The 14,619-nt window shown below is 29.5% G+C and overlaps 1 protein-coding gene across 7 annotated transcripts in view; it reads left to right on the top strand.

Moving 5' to 3' along the window:
* LOC148230688 (uncharacterized) overlaps nt 1-14,619 on the top strand; it is a 73,889-nt gene that overhangs the window by 43,439 nt on the left and 15,831 nt on the right. The window contains exon 2 of one of the 7 annotated variants that reach the window (XM_088194469.1): nt 1,425-1,547. The exons of the other annotated variants lie outside the window; for them this stretch is intronic. The gene's annotated coding sequence lies outside the window, so the exon portion shown is untranslated. The remainder of the gene's footprint in view (nt 1-1,424; nt 1,548-14,619) is intronic. 7 annotated transcript variants of the gene reach the window in all.

Below are 14,619 nucleotides of genomic sequence, written 5' to 3'. Positions count from 1 at the left end.
AAACGTAAGATAGTCAAATCAAATGAAAGATACTCTTTTAAGGGCAAAATTTTACATCGTGACTAAGCTGGCGGTATGCTAAATAAAATAAAATTAATTTATCTCAAAAATACTGCATAACAGTAACAATTTAAATTACACAGTGACAAAGTCAACCTTTTCAGCCATCGAATGTAATAAATCACATAGGAGGTAAACTCCCAGAATGTTAAAAATATGAATATATGCCGTTTCTACCTTTTTTTGTTATATGACTATGTCTTAATTATCATTTATCTAGCTGTATTATTTTTACCTTGCAAAATTAATAATTGGTCCCTAAATTTATAATCTAACTGATAAATTTCAGGCAATTTAAGTATATATTTTTCGTTTATTTGAAATATAATAAAATAAATAAATATGTTATTAAGCAACACTAATTTTCATGTGAAAAACCATTATCAAATTTTTATGTTTTTTTATATGCTATAATTAAATTCTAAGTGAAGTTCATAATTACATGTTTTAGAAAAATGTTGAGGATTTATTAATATTTACCTGTACCTATTTCAGTCGACGGAATAGTGCAGGTAGTAAGTCAAGTAATTCTGAGCAGATTTATATTCTTTCGTCAAGACTTTGATTATTTATAACAGCCATTTCCATAACAACTTATAGCCAACAAACAAAATAATAATAATATATACTTTGTAATTGCTGAAATTTAAAAAAATACTATTATTATTGTGTAGCTGTGGATTAAAAAAAGATTTTTAAATAAAAATCTAGTTAAATGAAATAATAATCAACTTATAATTAAAAGTAAAATACCTGAATTCTTAAATTACGATTTGTTAATATTAATATAGATTGTAGCTGTTCCATTTTTTATGTTTATAAAGAGAGAAAAAAAAACAGAAAAAAAAATTATAAATCAATAGCAATAATCTATGTGAATATATAGTTCAAAAATATATTAATATATGAAACTAAAAAAGCTAAGTCCTTACTTTATATTTAAAATAAATTATTCTTGAATAAAGGAGAGTGAACAAGGAAAAAATATATTTTAAATATTTGGAAAGCCTCTGAAAAAATCTCACATATTCATACTTATATGATTTTATAATATAAATAATATTTTAATAAAGTATATATTAAAATTTAAATTGTCCAATTATTATTCTTCTGTTCATGTTAATTTATATTTATAAACAAGATTTTTTTGGTAGAAATTTACTGGAGCATATCAGAGAATCGATCTTTTCTGACCACCAAAACGTCTTTTTGGCGAAAAAAGTGTTATCATTCAGTATCAGGTTGCCGGGACGAGTTGTCCTTTTTTTCGTATATTAATTGAAATATCAGAACCGGTCGACCTTGAGTCGCACACAATTATAAGACTATTGAAAACACTTAGAAAACGGGTTCAATTATTTTAGTGTCCGGCGCCTGAGAAATCTCGGACTGCGAGCACGCGTCGGTTATGTGATCGCAACAATATCGACAATTACTACAACAAGTGCTGATATACATGTAAATAATGATCACCACTACAGAAGCAGGTACTTATTTTATGTATTTGTCTCAATAACACGATGATGAAATATAGAATTCGTTATGGAATCAGATTGAAATGCGTAAATCAGGTGTGTCAAGGCGAGGGACGAAAAACCTTGGCCTTCAGTTTTTATATCAAATAGAAATAATAGTTTCATGCAATATAATAATTTTCATTGCAAATTAAAAAGTTTCATAATAACGCGGTTAGCCCCTTAAGAATAGGACTTTAGAATAATACACATGATAAATTTTAATTTTTTAAATAGCAAATATCTTTTTAACTCAAAAAGTCTCATATAAAATATAAATATATTTATTTCATTAAAGAATTCGATACAGTTATAATATCGATTTCGAGAATCGCAGCGTGACATCACAATCTTCTGACTCATAATATAAATTTAAATGCATATAAAGCTTTTATTGCCACAATAATTTCAAACCATACAATATTTTTTTACACATCAAAAGCAAAATCCGAATCAAAATATTCAAATTAGATACGTGTAATACGTGATTTAATAACACACCCAATATAATTTAAAGCTCTATATAAGGTGTACGAAATTGTTATTTTTTTACCATCAAATCAGATGAGTCACATCGTATAAATTTCAGATATGTAAATCAATTTGATTTGAGATTGGCACGCAATTCGCTTCATTAAAGCTTTTTCCGGAGCTTTTCCGCGCGAAAGCTCGTTAGCGGCGCGTTTAATATAGAGCTTGCAATTTGTTGAGATAATACGGTCCAATGGCGTGACAAGAAGCCGTCAATTACGACCTTGTGCTAATTAATCTGACCGAAAGGGAGGAATTCGAAAACGGCTAATTGGTACCGGTATCTCAAAGATCTAATTTGTGTTATTGCTATTTTTAAATATTGGCAAAATGTCGCAAGAAAATCGTTTATCTTAACGACAATATGGATTGTTTATTTTTAATTTGTGTGGATTCAAAGTATAATATATAACTGTCAATGATTTAAATTTCTAGTGTTTCTTGGAAGATATAGAAAATATAGATCATGTACACAATAACAAATCATCACTATTATATTTTTTAAAAACATTAAGTGTTATTTATATGCTTATTTGTGTAAGAGAACTTTAGCGTGATAAAGGTCTTGCATAGATTTATAAATTATAGCTTAAATTTTAATGATTTATTAAATTTTTTTATAGAACACTTTCCCTATAAAATTTTCCACCATACTAGATTTTATTTATATGATTTCCTTCTAATGAATTAAAAACTTTTATTAATTCCATTAGTATAAAATGTTGAATGCTTTAGTTTAAAATATTCTGATCGTCTGCATTTTTATTTTTTCCCGATTAGAAAGTGCTGCATTGATTGAAATTAATGGTATTCAGGAAGAGCATGGTCTGAAAAAGAAGGTAAAACCATCCAGCCAAGCTCCTTGATATTATTTAAAATCAATTTTATAACATGGGGATGCGCACTGTAGTGTTGTAGAGTACGCTCAGGATAAGGATGCCGGTTTGTTATTGTGTGCGTGTACATGTATATGAGAGGGAGAAGCGATGTAGCGTGTACTTCGTTGTCTCGCTTTCTCTTTTAAGGACAGTCGCTGATTTGTCAACGCTGGTATTCGTCATTAAAGTGCAGTGTGGCACAGAAGTTCGATCTTCTCTAGGGATTTATTTTAAATAATTTTGTGTTGCTATTGGTTTAAAACCTAGATATGCCCACTCTCCTATGGGTAGGTCACTAAGCCCGTGCCACTGTTTTTTATTTATAAATTAAATTTTCTTGGGCATATCTGGGTTAATTGATATCAAGGCTTCAAATATACACTGTAAGTTATTCGTTCTTTTACCCGTGGATTAAAATATTTTAATTATTTTTCCATTAATCCGTACGTTGTTGGTTTTTTTACACTATTCTCTGCAAGGCTTAAAAAAGTTATTATTTTTATCGTTACGCCAATGATCATTTTTTAATTTATTCAATGGATTCTAATGATTTAATAGAGTCGCCGAGCCATTAAATAATCTGCGAATAATTTCTTTCCCCATTTTATATCTTTTTGCTTTCATAGAATAGCTAAAGACTTCATTATTTTTTTGACTAGTGAAAGATTTTGAATTTTGCAAATATTTAATTAATGACATCAATGTCTGGTTTCTTCGATTATATAATATATTCTTAATTTTCCGCTGCAATTATGTTAAATAAACATATATTTTCTTTTAAAATAAAGAAATAAATATTCTGAGCGAAATTGTTTTGAGCCACACAGTTCACGCACACAATAACAAACCGGAATCCTTATCCCGAGCGTACTCTAGACTTTTGTTGACAAGTGATGGTCTTTTAAAAAAAACGATCCAGCTGATCATAATACAAGCTTAGACTTGAATTTTAAAAAGCAATATTCATTTCGGGATTACCTAATATATCTTGTTAAAATCCATGGATCAATGGCTACTGAAATGGTATCAAATAAAAATCACACATTTTCTTTATTCTCTCGACACATAATTGACATTACGCCATAGTGTGTAACGGCGACTGGCTAAATATGCGTACACTTCATTAATCATTTAGTATATTTTTTTTGACAATGTAATAAAAAAGTAAATTTTTTAGTAACTCAGTGCGTATTTTTCAAAATTTTGCTTTGCAGTTATCATGCTAAAACATATGGTTTCTTCGTCTCATATTATATTTAACTACACTGCACTATAAGTTGTAATATTTTTTTAAAATAAAGCGCATTTTAACTACATAAAAATAAATATGTATATTAGCCATTATTTAAGTGTCTCGTTACTTCAAAGAACAAGCATTATGACATTAGGTCTTATGCATATATGTATCATGCTTTATGATGCAATTCTCATTAGTGCAAGAAATAAATTATAGCATATACAGTAACCCTAAGAAGTATCTTATTATAATATTAACATATCGTATAATCTCAATTTATTAAATTACACCTCATATTTATTACCGTGCATTTTTTATTGAAATTTATTACAATAACCATACACAAAAAAACGCATAGTGCCAGAAGCATCAAAGATATTATTTTACACACACGAGTTAAAAATCGGTACACTTACACATCTGATTGGTATCATTTTTCACATGAAATATCGAGCAGATTGACTCTTATAAATCAAAGTATGTAGTGCACACATACGATTAAGACGTCTATCATTAAACTTTATTTATGTTTTTATCATTGAATATTTTTGCCAAATTCGGCAGCTTGAACGCGTCAACAGCGAATTATGCTAATTCTGACCATAAAAACATGTATAATTTTGGCTCGTTTTATTTTCAATACTTGCATGCGCTTACGAAGTGCAAATTAACCGTGATTCGCTATAGGAACTCGGCTCTTTTGAAGCTATGAGAAAAGTGGATGTTTTCATGAAGCAATCGTAATTATTGTGTTGCGGTTTTTGCTTAAACTATAAAGTTGTAGTTATTTATTGCGCGTTTGTTATTTATTGTATGAGACGGAAAAAAATTTTTTGTATCGACTAAAATTCTTTGAGTAATAAATTGATTTATTAAATATAAATAAATTTATTGAAATGCATTGAAGTGAAATATTACAGTGGCTCACCGCTGTGAAGCTATAGCGTAAATGTTCTCGATTTTTATATACATATAAATGTCACATAAATATAATTTACATAGCTACTGTTTGATAGATCGCATTATCACATTATAAATGTAAATATAATTTAATCAATAAATTACGCTCGATACTTATTCAACAAATTTTCCATCTATATTCAATGTCACTTTAATAGAGAGTATATATTCATAAGAAATTAGTTTATTTTTAATTGAATCACTATCATATTGTGTTTTAATCAAACATATACCACATTGAAATTTCCGTATCGCCGTTGAATTATTGACCGGTCATTGATAAGAACGTATAATTTTACTCGTAAAATTGCGCTCGCAGCTATGCGGGCAAGGTGAGCCGCGGAAAGTTAAATATTTGTTTAACGATCAATGATCAATGATCAAGGAGTGTGTAATTATTGTTGAATAATAGCCGAAAAACGTACGCAAATCACCGTTAAGCAAACATTTAACGATCAAGCTCGCTCTGTTAATAACATCACGATTGTTAATTGGATTAGGTACACAATCTATATATTATAGTTCTTTTTTTATCACAGTTCATAAAATGCAGTTTGGGTTTTATGTTATTTTCAGTAATTATATTTAATTTCACGTTTAAATCTCTGTCTGTATATTTTAAAATGTCAGATTATTTTTAAGACAATTATGTTTGTATTTATTATTTTTTAAATCAATGCTTGAAGGAATGTGATTATTTATTATTTTTATTACATAATTTTATAGATCATATCTATGATCTATTTTTTAACAATCAAAGATCAATACACTACAAGTAATTCTGAATCGCACATATACTGAAAAAATTATGACCACCAAGCATTAATTTAAATTAGACGGCTGTAGACCTCTGCGTTTGATTGCATGATTTTTTGTCTTCAGACCAGAAAACGGCATTGAAGGTCTCCGACCTGGGTCGTCAAGGACGCCATCGCCTCACTGACAAATTACATTCTATTAAGAGAATAATACACATCGGCGTTTCTTAACCGGCGGCTTCCGTTCCGCTCGCCAATATTTTAATTTCAATCCAAATTTACAATCGGGTCGTATAATCTACCAAAAATCATAATGACCTCAATATTAGCTCAAATTCCAACATGTCTGAAAATTCCGATCCGGTCGATGGTTGAAGTCTATATTTTTATAGATTTTCCTGTTTTAATTAAATTTCTTTGTAGTCGATAAGTATTACAATAAAAATGTTTCAAATAACCCGATTTATATAATCGTACTAAAAGATTTTATTTCGATTTTAAGAAAATATGGCAATTTTGGGAAATATGTTTCAATTTTTTATTGACTGTGTTGCAATCTATGCTTAGATTTTAAAAAGTAAAAGTTTCGGTACAACAATATTTTATCTACACGTGAAACCGACTTACGTGTAAGATTATGCGTTAATTTCTAATATGTCCTTGTGTTTTTTATTTCGCGTATATTTTTTTCTGTAGTCGTTTATTATATTTATCACGGTTGGTACGATGCGTTGATTTGCAATACTTTTGGTACAACGAAATACTCGATTATATTTTTTTTTTGTTGCTGGTAGCATTTGTTTTTATGGCGACCTTTTTCGAAGCTTTCTTGTTCTTAGTTTAAGGCGGAATGTTCTGGATGGTGCAGTGCAAGGGGTCTGGTTAGCCTTCAGTGGTTCTAGATTACCAGCTTAATAAAGCTTAATAACCTTGCAGCTGCCCTTGTGGGTCAAATCGGGCAAGGGCGAAGCTCCGGTGGTGGGCCCCAATTGCGATCAAACGTCTTTCCTTATTGTCTTTTCCATTTCAAAAGACCAATTACAGATGAGTTGTAATGAAAATGTTTGTCAATATGAACAAACATTTTCTCATTAAAACAAGTGTTTCTTTAATCATAGTAAATGCTCTCGGTCTTGAATCTACTACTCTGAAACAACAGCGTTAAGAAAATGGTTCTACTTATGAGTCGAATTCTTTTGTTGTTGATAAACAATGTTTTTGTCTGCGTCTCAGGAATCGTTCCTGCGTCGAATCCTTTGAATACTATTCTTTATTTTCAATAAAAATATAAAAACATACACTTTCAGGCTTTATTTACACATAAAAACACTTTAGCGATAATTCCATCAGTTCATAATCCAAAAAACTAGATCTATACGCTCGTTCAAAAGCCGTTTCTTTATGTTATAAGGCGGAGCTTTGATAGTGGACCTGAATTGGCATCAATTGTCCCTTCTTATTATCTTATTTAAAAGGCCAATTGCAGATAAGTTCAAGTTGTAATGAATAAAAAATCTCTATTTTTTGTCTTTGTGAACAAATATTATCTCACTTAACCAAGTTTTTTTTTGTCATATTAAATACTCGCGGTCTTGATTCTACTGCTCTGAAACAGCAACATTAAGCAAACAATTTTACTTATGGGTCGAATTATTTTGTTGTTGACAAACAATGACATTTTTTGTCTGCGTCTCAGAAATCGTTCCTACGTCGAATCCTTTGAATATTATGCTTTATTTTCAATATAAATAAAAAACATGCACTTTAAGATGTTAATTACACCTAAAGGTGGAATAGCGTAGTCCGTAACATCTTAGACAATTAGCTCTGAGATTACGGGTTCGAGCCCCGGCAGTGGCACTCGAATTTTTATGTATAAAAATACGCTATTATTAAAAAAACCGGCCCCAAAAGAAATTGTATAGCGCATGATAATTAATAATTTATATATCACCGATTCCCAGACTTTCAGACTGGTGGGTAATATAATACTTACTTGTAGATATTCATTATATCTGATCGACTTAATTCAGATGGTATAGATTCGCCCGTTGTAACGCATTGGGCTTACGCCTGTCAGGTTATAACGGAAGTTTTACTAAAAATAAATAAATGAAAATACTTAAGCGTTAATTCCATCAGTTTATAATCCAAAAAACTATACGCTTGTTCAAAATCCGTTGCTTTATGATTCAAGTATGAAGTATGTTCGAATATTATGAATATTTAAAAATATTTTTTATACCGCGTATAGTTTTATTTACGTTGTATTTTATTACTGCTAGTGGTATAGTCAGTGACTAATACCTGAAAGACCTTAATTAGAATATTATATGAACCTTTATGTTCTTAATTTACGTCATATCTGATCGATCTGATATATAATTCTGATCGATCATTGCAGATTAGATTTTCCTAGATTTTCATATTCTCATGGATGAATATCATGACGAATAATTCAAATCGATCTAGACCTAGATATAAAAATAAGGTACTTTAGCATATAGGGAATATTATATATGTTTAAAATAAAATCATGTCAGCTCAGTAAAATCTACTATTATAAAAAAATCGATTGTTATATTTAAAATATCACAAGTTGTTACGCTAAAAAATCTGATAATATTTTATTTACTAAAAATATGTACATAAAAATGTATCAAGCAAGTGCGTCGAATCTTTGCTGTGCTTGCCGATGATTTGTGTATGAGAATATGTACTGTAGTCGTCGTTGGTTGTCAGTAATTGCTGATGTGGCGTGTGTCACATTTTTATTATTGTTGTACTTCTCAGAGAGTCGATCATATCGGGTTCTTACTTCATTTCTAAAATAACCCTTTTTAAATAAAAACCCTTTGTTCGAAAAAACCGTGAATTTTTTGTCATTTTCATGATCTCTAAAGTCATTTTTAAAACCCTTAGAATTGTATTTTAAGAATGGCACAAAAAATAATTAAATTACACTCTCTATCCCTATGCAAAATATCTATCTCCATAACTCAAATTTCCATAGCAATATGTTTTTTTATCTAAAATAATGATCTACACTTATTAGAAAAACACGCTTCAAAATCATAATTTATGGAATTAACTCTTTCTTCGAAGATTTATTTTACCATCTGCATGGACTGTGACTGAATGGTCATTTTTCATCTCACTGACGCCATTAGGCCTTATTGACTATTTTTCCGGATATGACCTTAGCAAGGTTTTCCATTTTGTTCGAGATCCTTGACGAATCATTGTTCCTCTAAGCATCAAGCTAAAGACAATTTCTTAGAACTTATTAAATATGTATGCTAGTAACATGCGATGTTTTGTAGTATTTTTTATTGTATTTTACATTCCAAGCATCTATTTTTAGAATCTGAGATAAAAATAAAATAAAATATAATCCCACAAATGTTTTTTATCTATAAATGTTAAAGTGACATTTGCTTTATTTGTCTACATTTTTTGTATTAATCGATTCGATACACAGCGCATTTTTTTAATACTAAATCATACATTTGTAATCAGCGCAAAAAATAGATGTATTTTAAAAATCGCCCTATTAATTAGTTCATACAATTTCAAATGAGGATCACGTAGAAAAAAAAACGTAACAGATCAACTACATCCATTATACGCGTATCCAATGCGATACTCGACGCTCAGCGGTATATTATCAATCGAACCTAACTATGCAATAAAAATGATTTAAAATGTTGCATAGTCACCTAGGTGTAATATCATATAATATAACCTGACACAATACGAATCATTAGACGTGCGCAATCCAAAGCTTTTCGAATTATTGCTTTTCGCTTTGGCAGTCTCAAAGCGCAACAAATTACATTGCGGCGCGTCGTTAATCTTTTCTTTATTGCGCTCGATGCGAAATTTTATATGGGCTCTCGCTTGACGGACGCTAACATAAATTGCGGCAGAGAGTGTGTTATAGTACACAGAAATCGCGTGATGTGCGAAAATCAATAATAATAAACGAGATATGAAATTCGACGAAAGCGCTTCATCGCACCTGTCGTTCGAATCAATTTCCACGAGAGTTCTCAAAGTGTTTTCTCAAAATAATTGTTGAATTTTTATGGATGCTATCTAAATAACAGTGTAAATGATATATTTTTATAATTTTAAAATACACAGGAAGTACTAAGAACTGTATAGTTTTATGTATCTATCTGCTTTGTCAAAATTTCCGATCGTCACGTACGTCTGCATAACAAATGATTTGATTTTTACACACTTAACATTTTATTATTTTCTTATATGTTTTATTCTCGAGAGACTGTTTTAATTTCTTAAAATTTTAAAGTATTAAAATATTCTATTTAGATCTATCCTTTTACATAAAAACTTTATTTTGGTAGGAAAATATTAGAATTTCCATTTTGCTTTAAGCAAAAATTAAGTATTTAAATCTTACTTAAATGCTTTATTATGTGAAATTTTATAGAATATGTATCAAAATGGTAATAGTAGAAAAATAATTTTAGTAATATGCACCTCAAAGTTTAAACTAATTAATGTTTTTGCCTTCATCAGATGCTATCAGTGAGATCTCTAAAATAATTATAAATTAGTATGTATAATTAAATTGATAAATGAAAAATGTCACTTGAATCTGGAGCGAGTTTTTATCAATAGCGCATTTTTATAAATACAGATTCGATTCTACTGCCGTGACTCTAACCCGCGGCATCTGGATTACTAGTCTGAGATCTTACAAACTACGCTATTCCGACCTTTGTTTTCTTTTCATTATATAAACTTTGACAAGCTAAGCTGCTAAAATATGATGTCAGAATGTGACACATAAAATAAATAATTTGATTGTATCAACTATTATTTAATTTCAATATTGACACTTTAAAATAAATATATTTTTATTTGGTATTTATTTTTTGTATTTTTTTCATATAAACTTTTATGCGATTAAAATACATTAAATTAAGTACTAGTTGCTGGTTTATAGCCATTTTATAGTTTACAAGAAGAATTAAATAAGATTAAATAAAACTTATAGTAATAAAAACAGATATTAAATCAATGGAAAATTACAATTTTTTTTTAGCAATAAGTCATAATGTATAATAATTATTAGATACTATAATAATTAATAGTATTCAACATACAACAAAAGGAATAATCTGATACAAATTGTAAGCCTTTTAAAATAATTGTTTCTACACGTACACTAGCAATAAACACAAAGCTCTCGCCACACACAATACAAATTGTATTTGTGCAAAAGCTCGCCGATAAGGCGAAAACAACATTGCGCATACATTAAAAAGCCCTTTTGTTGTTAATCACGACTCGCGTCGGGATAAATTTACTTCGAACGTTGAACATTAAAAACAGGAGAGAAAAAAAAGATAATCTTGAAATGATTAATCTACCCATCGTCGAGTTTATGCAGAGGAAGGTGATTATAACAGTCTTATCCGATGTGTAAACACCTATTAGTGGGCTTTAACCGGCGCCATTAATTTTTGCCCCACGCGTCCCTTTAAAGGTCTTTAATATAATTTCAAACATTTATTTTAAAGGTCTACTCCCCAATACCTATTTTTTCCACCATATAAATTGTTAGCAACATATATAATCACATCGTTGAGCGAACACTAATTATGCCATATTTTCCACATATTATGTACGTACAAATTCAAGGTCGCAGTAAATATTCTATATATATCCTTGGTCGCAAGATTTAAAACTTCATAAAACATAAAGATATTGGTAGCAACAAGCCAGCCACTATCAATATGTCTGAGTCGATTATAAGTCAAGACTAAAAACGTTGAAGCTTTCAGTTTTGTTTATCGTGATTGCCCCGAGTCACGACGTGAACTTTATAAAATGTCTTAATTTTATTTTATTTTTCTTCACGTTTCTTCATATTTTTCTATTATCAATTTTATTTAAGAAAAATATTATAGAGACGTAGTTATATAGTAAACAAAGTATCATTAATGAGAAGTGTATAATAATACCGTTTACTTATACTTCTCATTAAAATTGTATCTGTCAAATGCAATATCTAATAAATTCACCACGTCCATCAAACTAATTTATTGTTTGCCATTATTGCATATTTTTATATTTATAAATAGTATTAGTTATAAACCTAAGATACGTAATTATATAAAATAATATTTTTCGGTAGAATGGTTTCATTCAATGGGTATTTTCAAAAATTTTGAGCAATAGTTCATAAGCATTAAAAACTCGATATTATCGATATTCTATATAATTTCTGATGAATCTATCCTTTTATTTCGCTATATGTATTTAATATCTTCAGCCCACCTTTTACTTGTATGAACTTTAAAATATTAATTAACATATGGATATATGGATACTAATGCAATCGATGCTTCATGAATTATTCATTGATGATAGATCTCCAAAATTAATTAAGCAAATCAATCTATGATAATTACCGTGAAGGTCATAATTTGTCCTTGATTGGAGATTTATTTACGTATGACATTACTATCATTGAATTTTTTACAAGGTGATCTGAATCCGTTGCATTGCCTTTCGATAAAATCGTTAAACCGGTCAGTGGCAAAGCATAAGACGAACACGAAGAATGACTGACACAATTGACAAATTGTTCCGGTGCATTTTAATGACTGACCGAAAAGGAGCGTTCCGAAGAATGCATTCTTCGGATAGAGGAACTATAAAGCTCCAGGGCGAATGCCTTCTTCTGCTGACGTGAAAAACGATGACGTGTCATTCTACACGATTGTGTGTTTATTGCGCAAATTAAAAGGGGTCGTTGTTATATTGTTACCTGAAGCAATTTTGTCTTTATAGAACTTGAAAAGAACAGCCTCGGATTTTTATTACCGAATGATAATTAGCCGTTAATATAACATCAACGATAACCATAAATCATGGAGTGTTTATTGGCAATTTAAATAATTATTATTTACGACACTATTATTATTTGGAACTTGATCATAAAGAATGTCGCAGAAAAGTTTCACATCCTTATATGTCGATAATCAGATACGTGAGTCACCTGATTGATACGTTTTGAGTACCAAAGCCAGTAAATCAATATTTGTATACAAAGATAATATTCAGGTTGATGTGATAAAAGCTTTACCATTTTAAACATTTACAAAAGCTACTTCTGAATTTTATATGTACTTATGTGTAAATTTATTTGGTACCTCTTTAACCAGAGGCATTTCCAGATACTCCTATACTTTGGTGTTTCTAGTGAATAATAATCTTAGTATTGTCTGAGTAAACGAGTACCTTATTTAATGTAAAAGACCAGAACTTCTGCCTATTAGCCTGTTAATTTATCTAAGTCGAGTGTTCAACTCAGTCCTCTATGCCTTGAGATAGTGGTTCCTTGATAATAATATATCCAAATGAAGTTTACACTTTATCAAAAAGAATTTCCTTGGCTAGTGTGATACTTGGGCAGTTATTTTTTCTTAAAATGAATGCGATGTGTATAGATTTCGTTGGGCTGATCTTAATCCCCAACTTATTTAACCAGCACCGGATTTTATTCAATTTGTGTTGAAGAATAATATTTTGGTCGTTCCATTTAAATCTGAATCAACAATTATTTGCGTCATTACGCCTCTTTTTTTTTGATAGATTATCTGTGTATATGAGGTGCAAGACTGTGACAAACACAGATCCCTGTTGTACTCCTGCGTTACATGTTTTGAGTAGCTATCTTTTTGTTTTACTCGTGAAATATTGTTTTTGAGATAGGATTTTAAAATCATATATAAAAAGTGCTAAAGATATATTTAAATACAATATTATATAAAATGCCTTTATGCAAGATTTCATCGAAGTATTCTTTCTTTTCAAGTAAATTCTTATTTGTGAGCAATTCTGCGTAAATGTTCAATTTTTGAGTGGTATTTAAACTAGTGAGTCATGTTTCGTATGTGTTGCTTTATTAATTATTGTTTGACAGTTTAGATTTGATTATTTTATATCTTACAAGTGATTAAATTCCGCTCTCTTTCTGTCAATGTACAAGTCCATAAATTATTTTATCTAATTGTTGAAAAAACATATTTTTTGTGTATATGCTTAAGTGCTTTTTACATGCCTTTGATATTTAATCCGCAGTCCTTGTGAAAACAGGCAGCTTTGACAATTGCCAAGAATCTTAATGTAATTTACTAATACTGTAAATTACAGACCAACTATCTTTTACAGATTATCGACTTTAAGGATCAATGTCAGATTTACATATATTTTGGAAAGTCATAAAAAAAAACTTTAAATAGTAATAGGCAAAAGGATAGAAATACCCTTTTTATTGGTATAATATTTATTTATATATTTAACAAAAAATTTCCCTACATAATTAAATTGTGTTTTTATATGTATTACTTTTATATATATTTTATAGGGTTCAATAATTTTCCCTTTATTTTCCCTTTTAACTTCGATGGCTTGAAAATATTCCAATAATGGATAAACATATATTTTATTTAATATTATTTAAGTCCCGAAATTCATCGCGATTAGAATTTACTGTTCTATATTTCGACTGTGATGCTCTACACATGGTCACGAATTTTCAGTTGCTGAAAATTCGTGACCATGGCTGGAGCATCACAGCCGAAATATGGAACAGGAAGTTCTAATCGTGATTAATCCAGAGATTTAAATAATATTAATAC

This window comes from Plectrocnemia conspersa, unplaced genomic scaffold, assembly GCF_051122295.1.
Source record: "Plectrocnemia conspersa isolate PC_06_02 unplaced genomic scaffold, ASM5112229v1 ptg000010l, whole genome shotgun sequence".
Lineage (NCBI taxonomy): Eukaryota > Metazoa > Arthropoda > Insecta > Trichoptera > Polycentropodidae > Plectrocnemia > Plectrocnemia conspersa.
The sequence above is the reverse complement of the archived record's forward strand: the minus strand, read 5'-3'. Positions and strand labels throughout refer to the sequence as shown.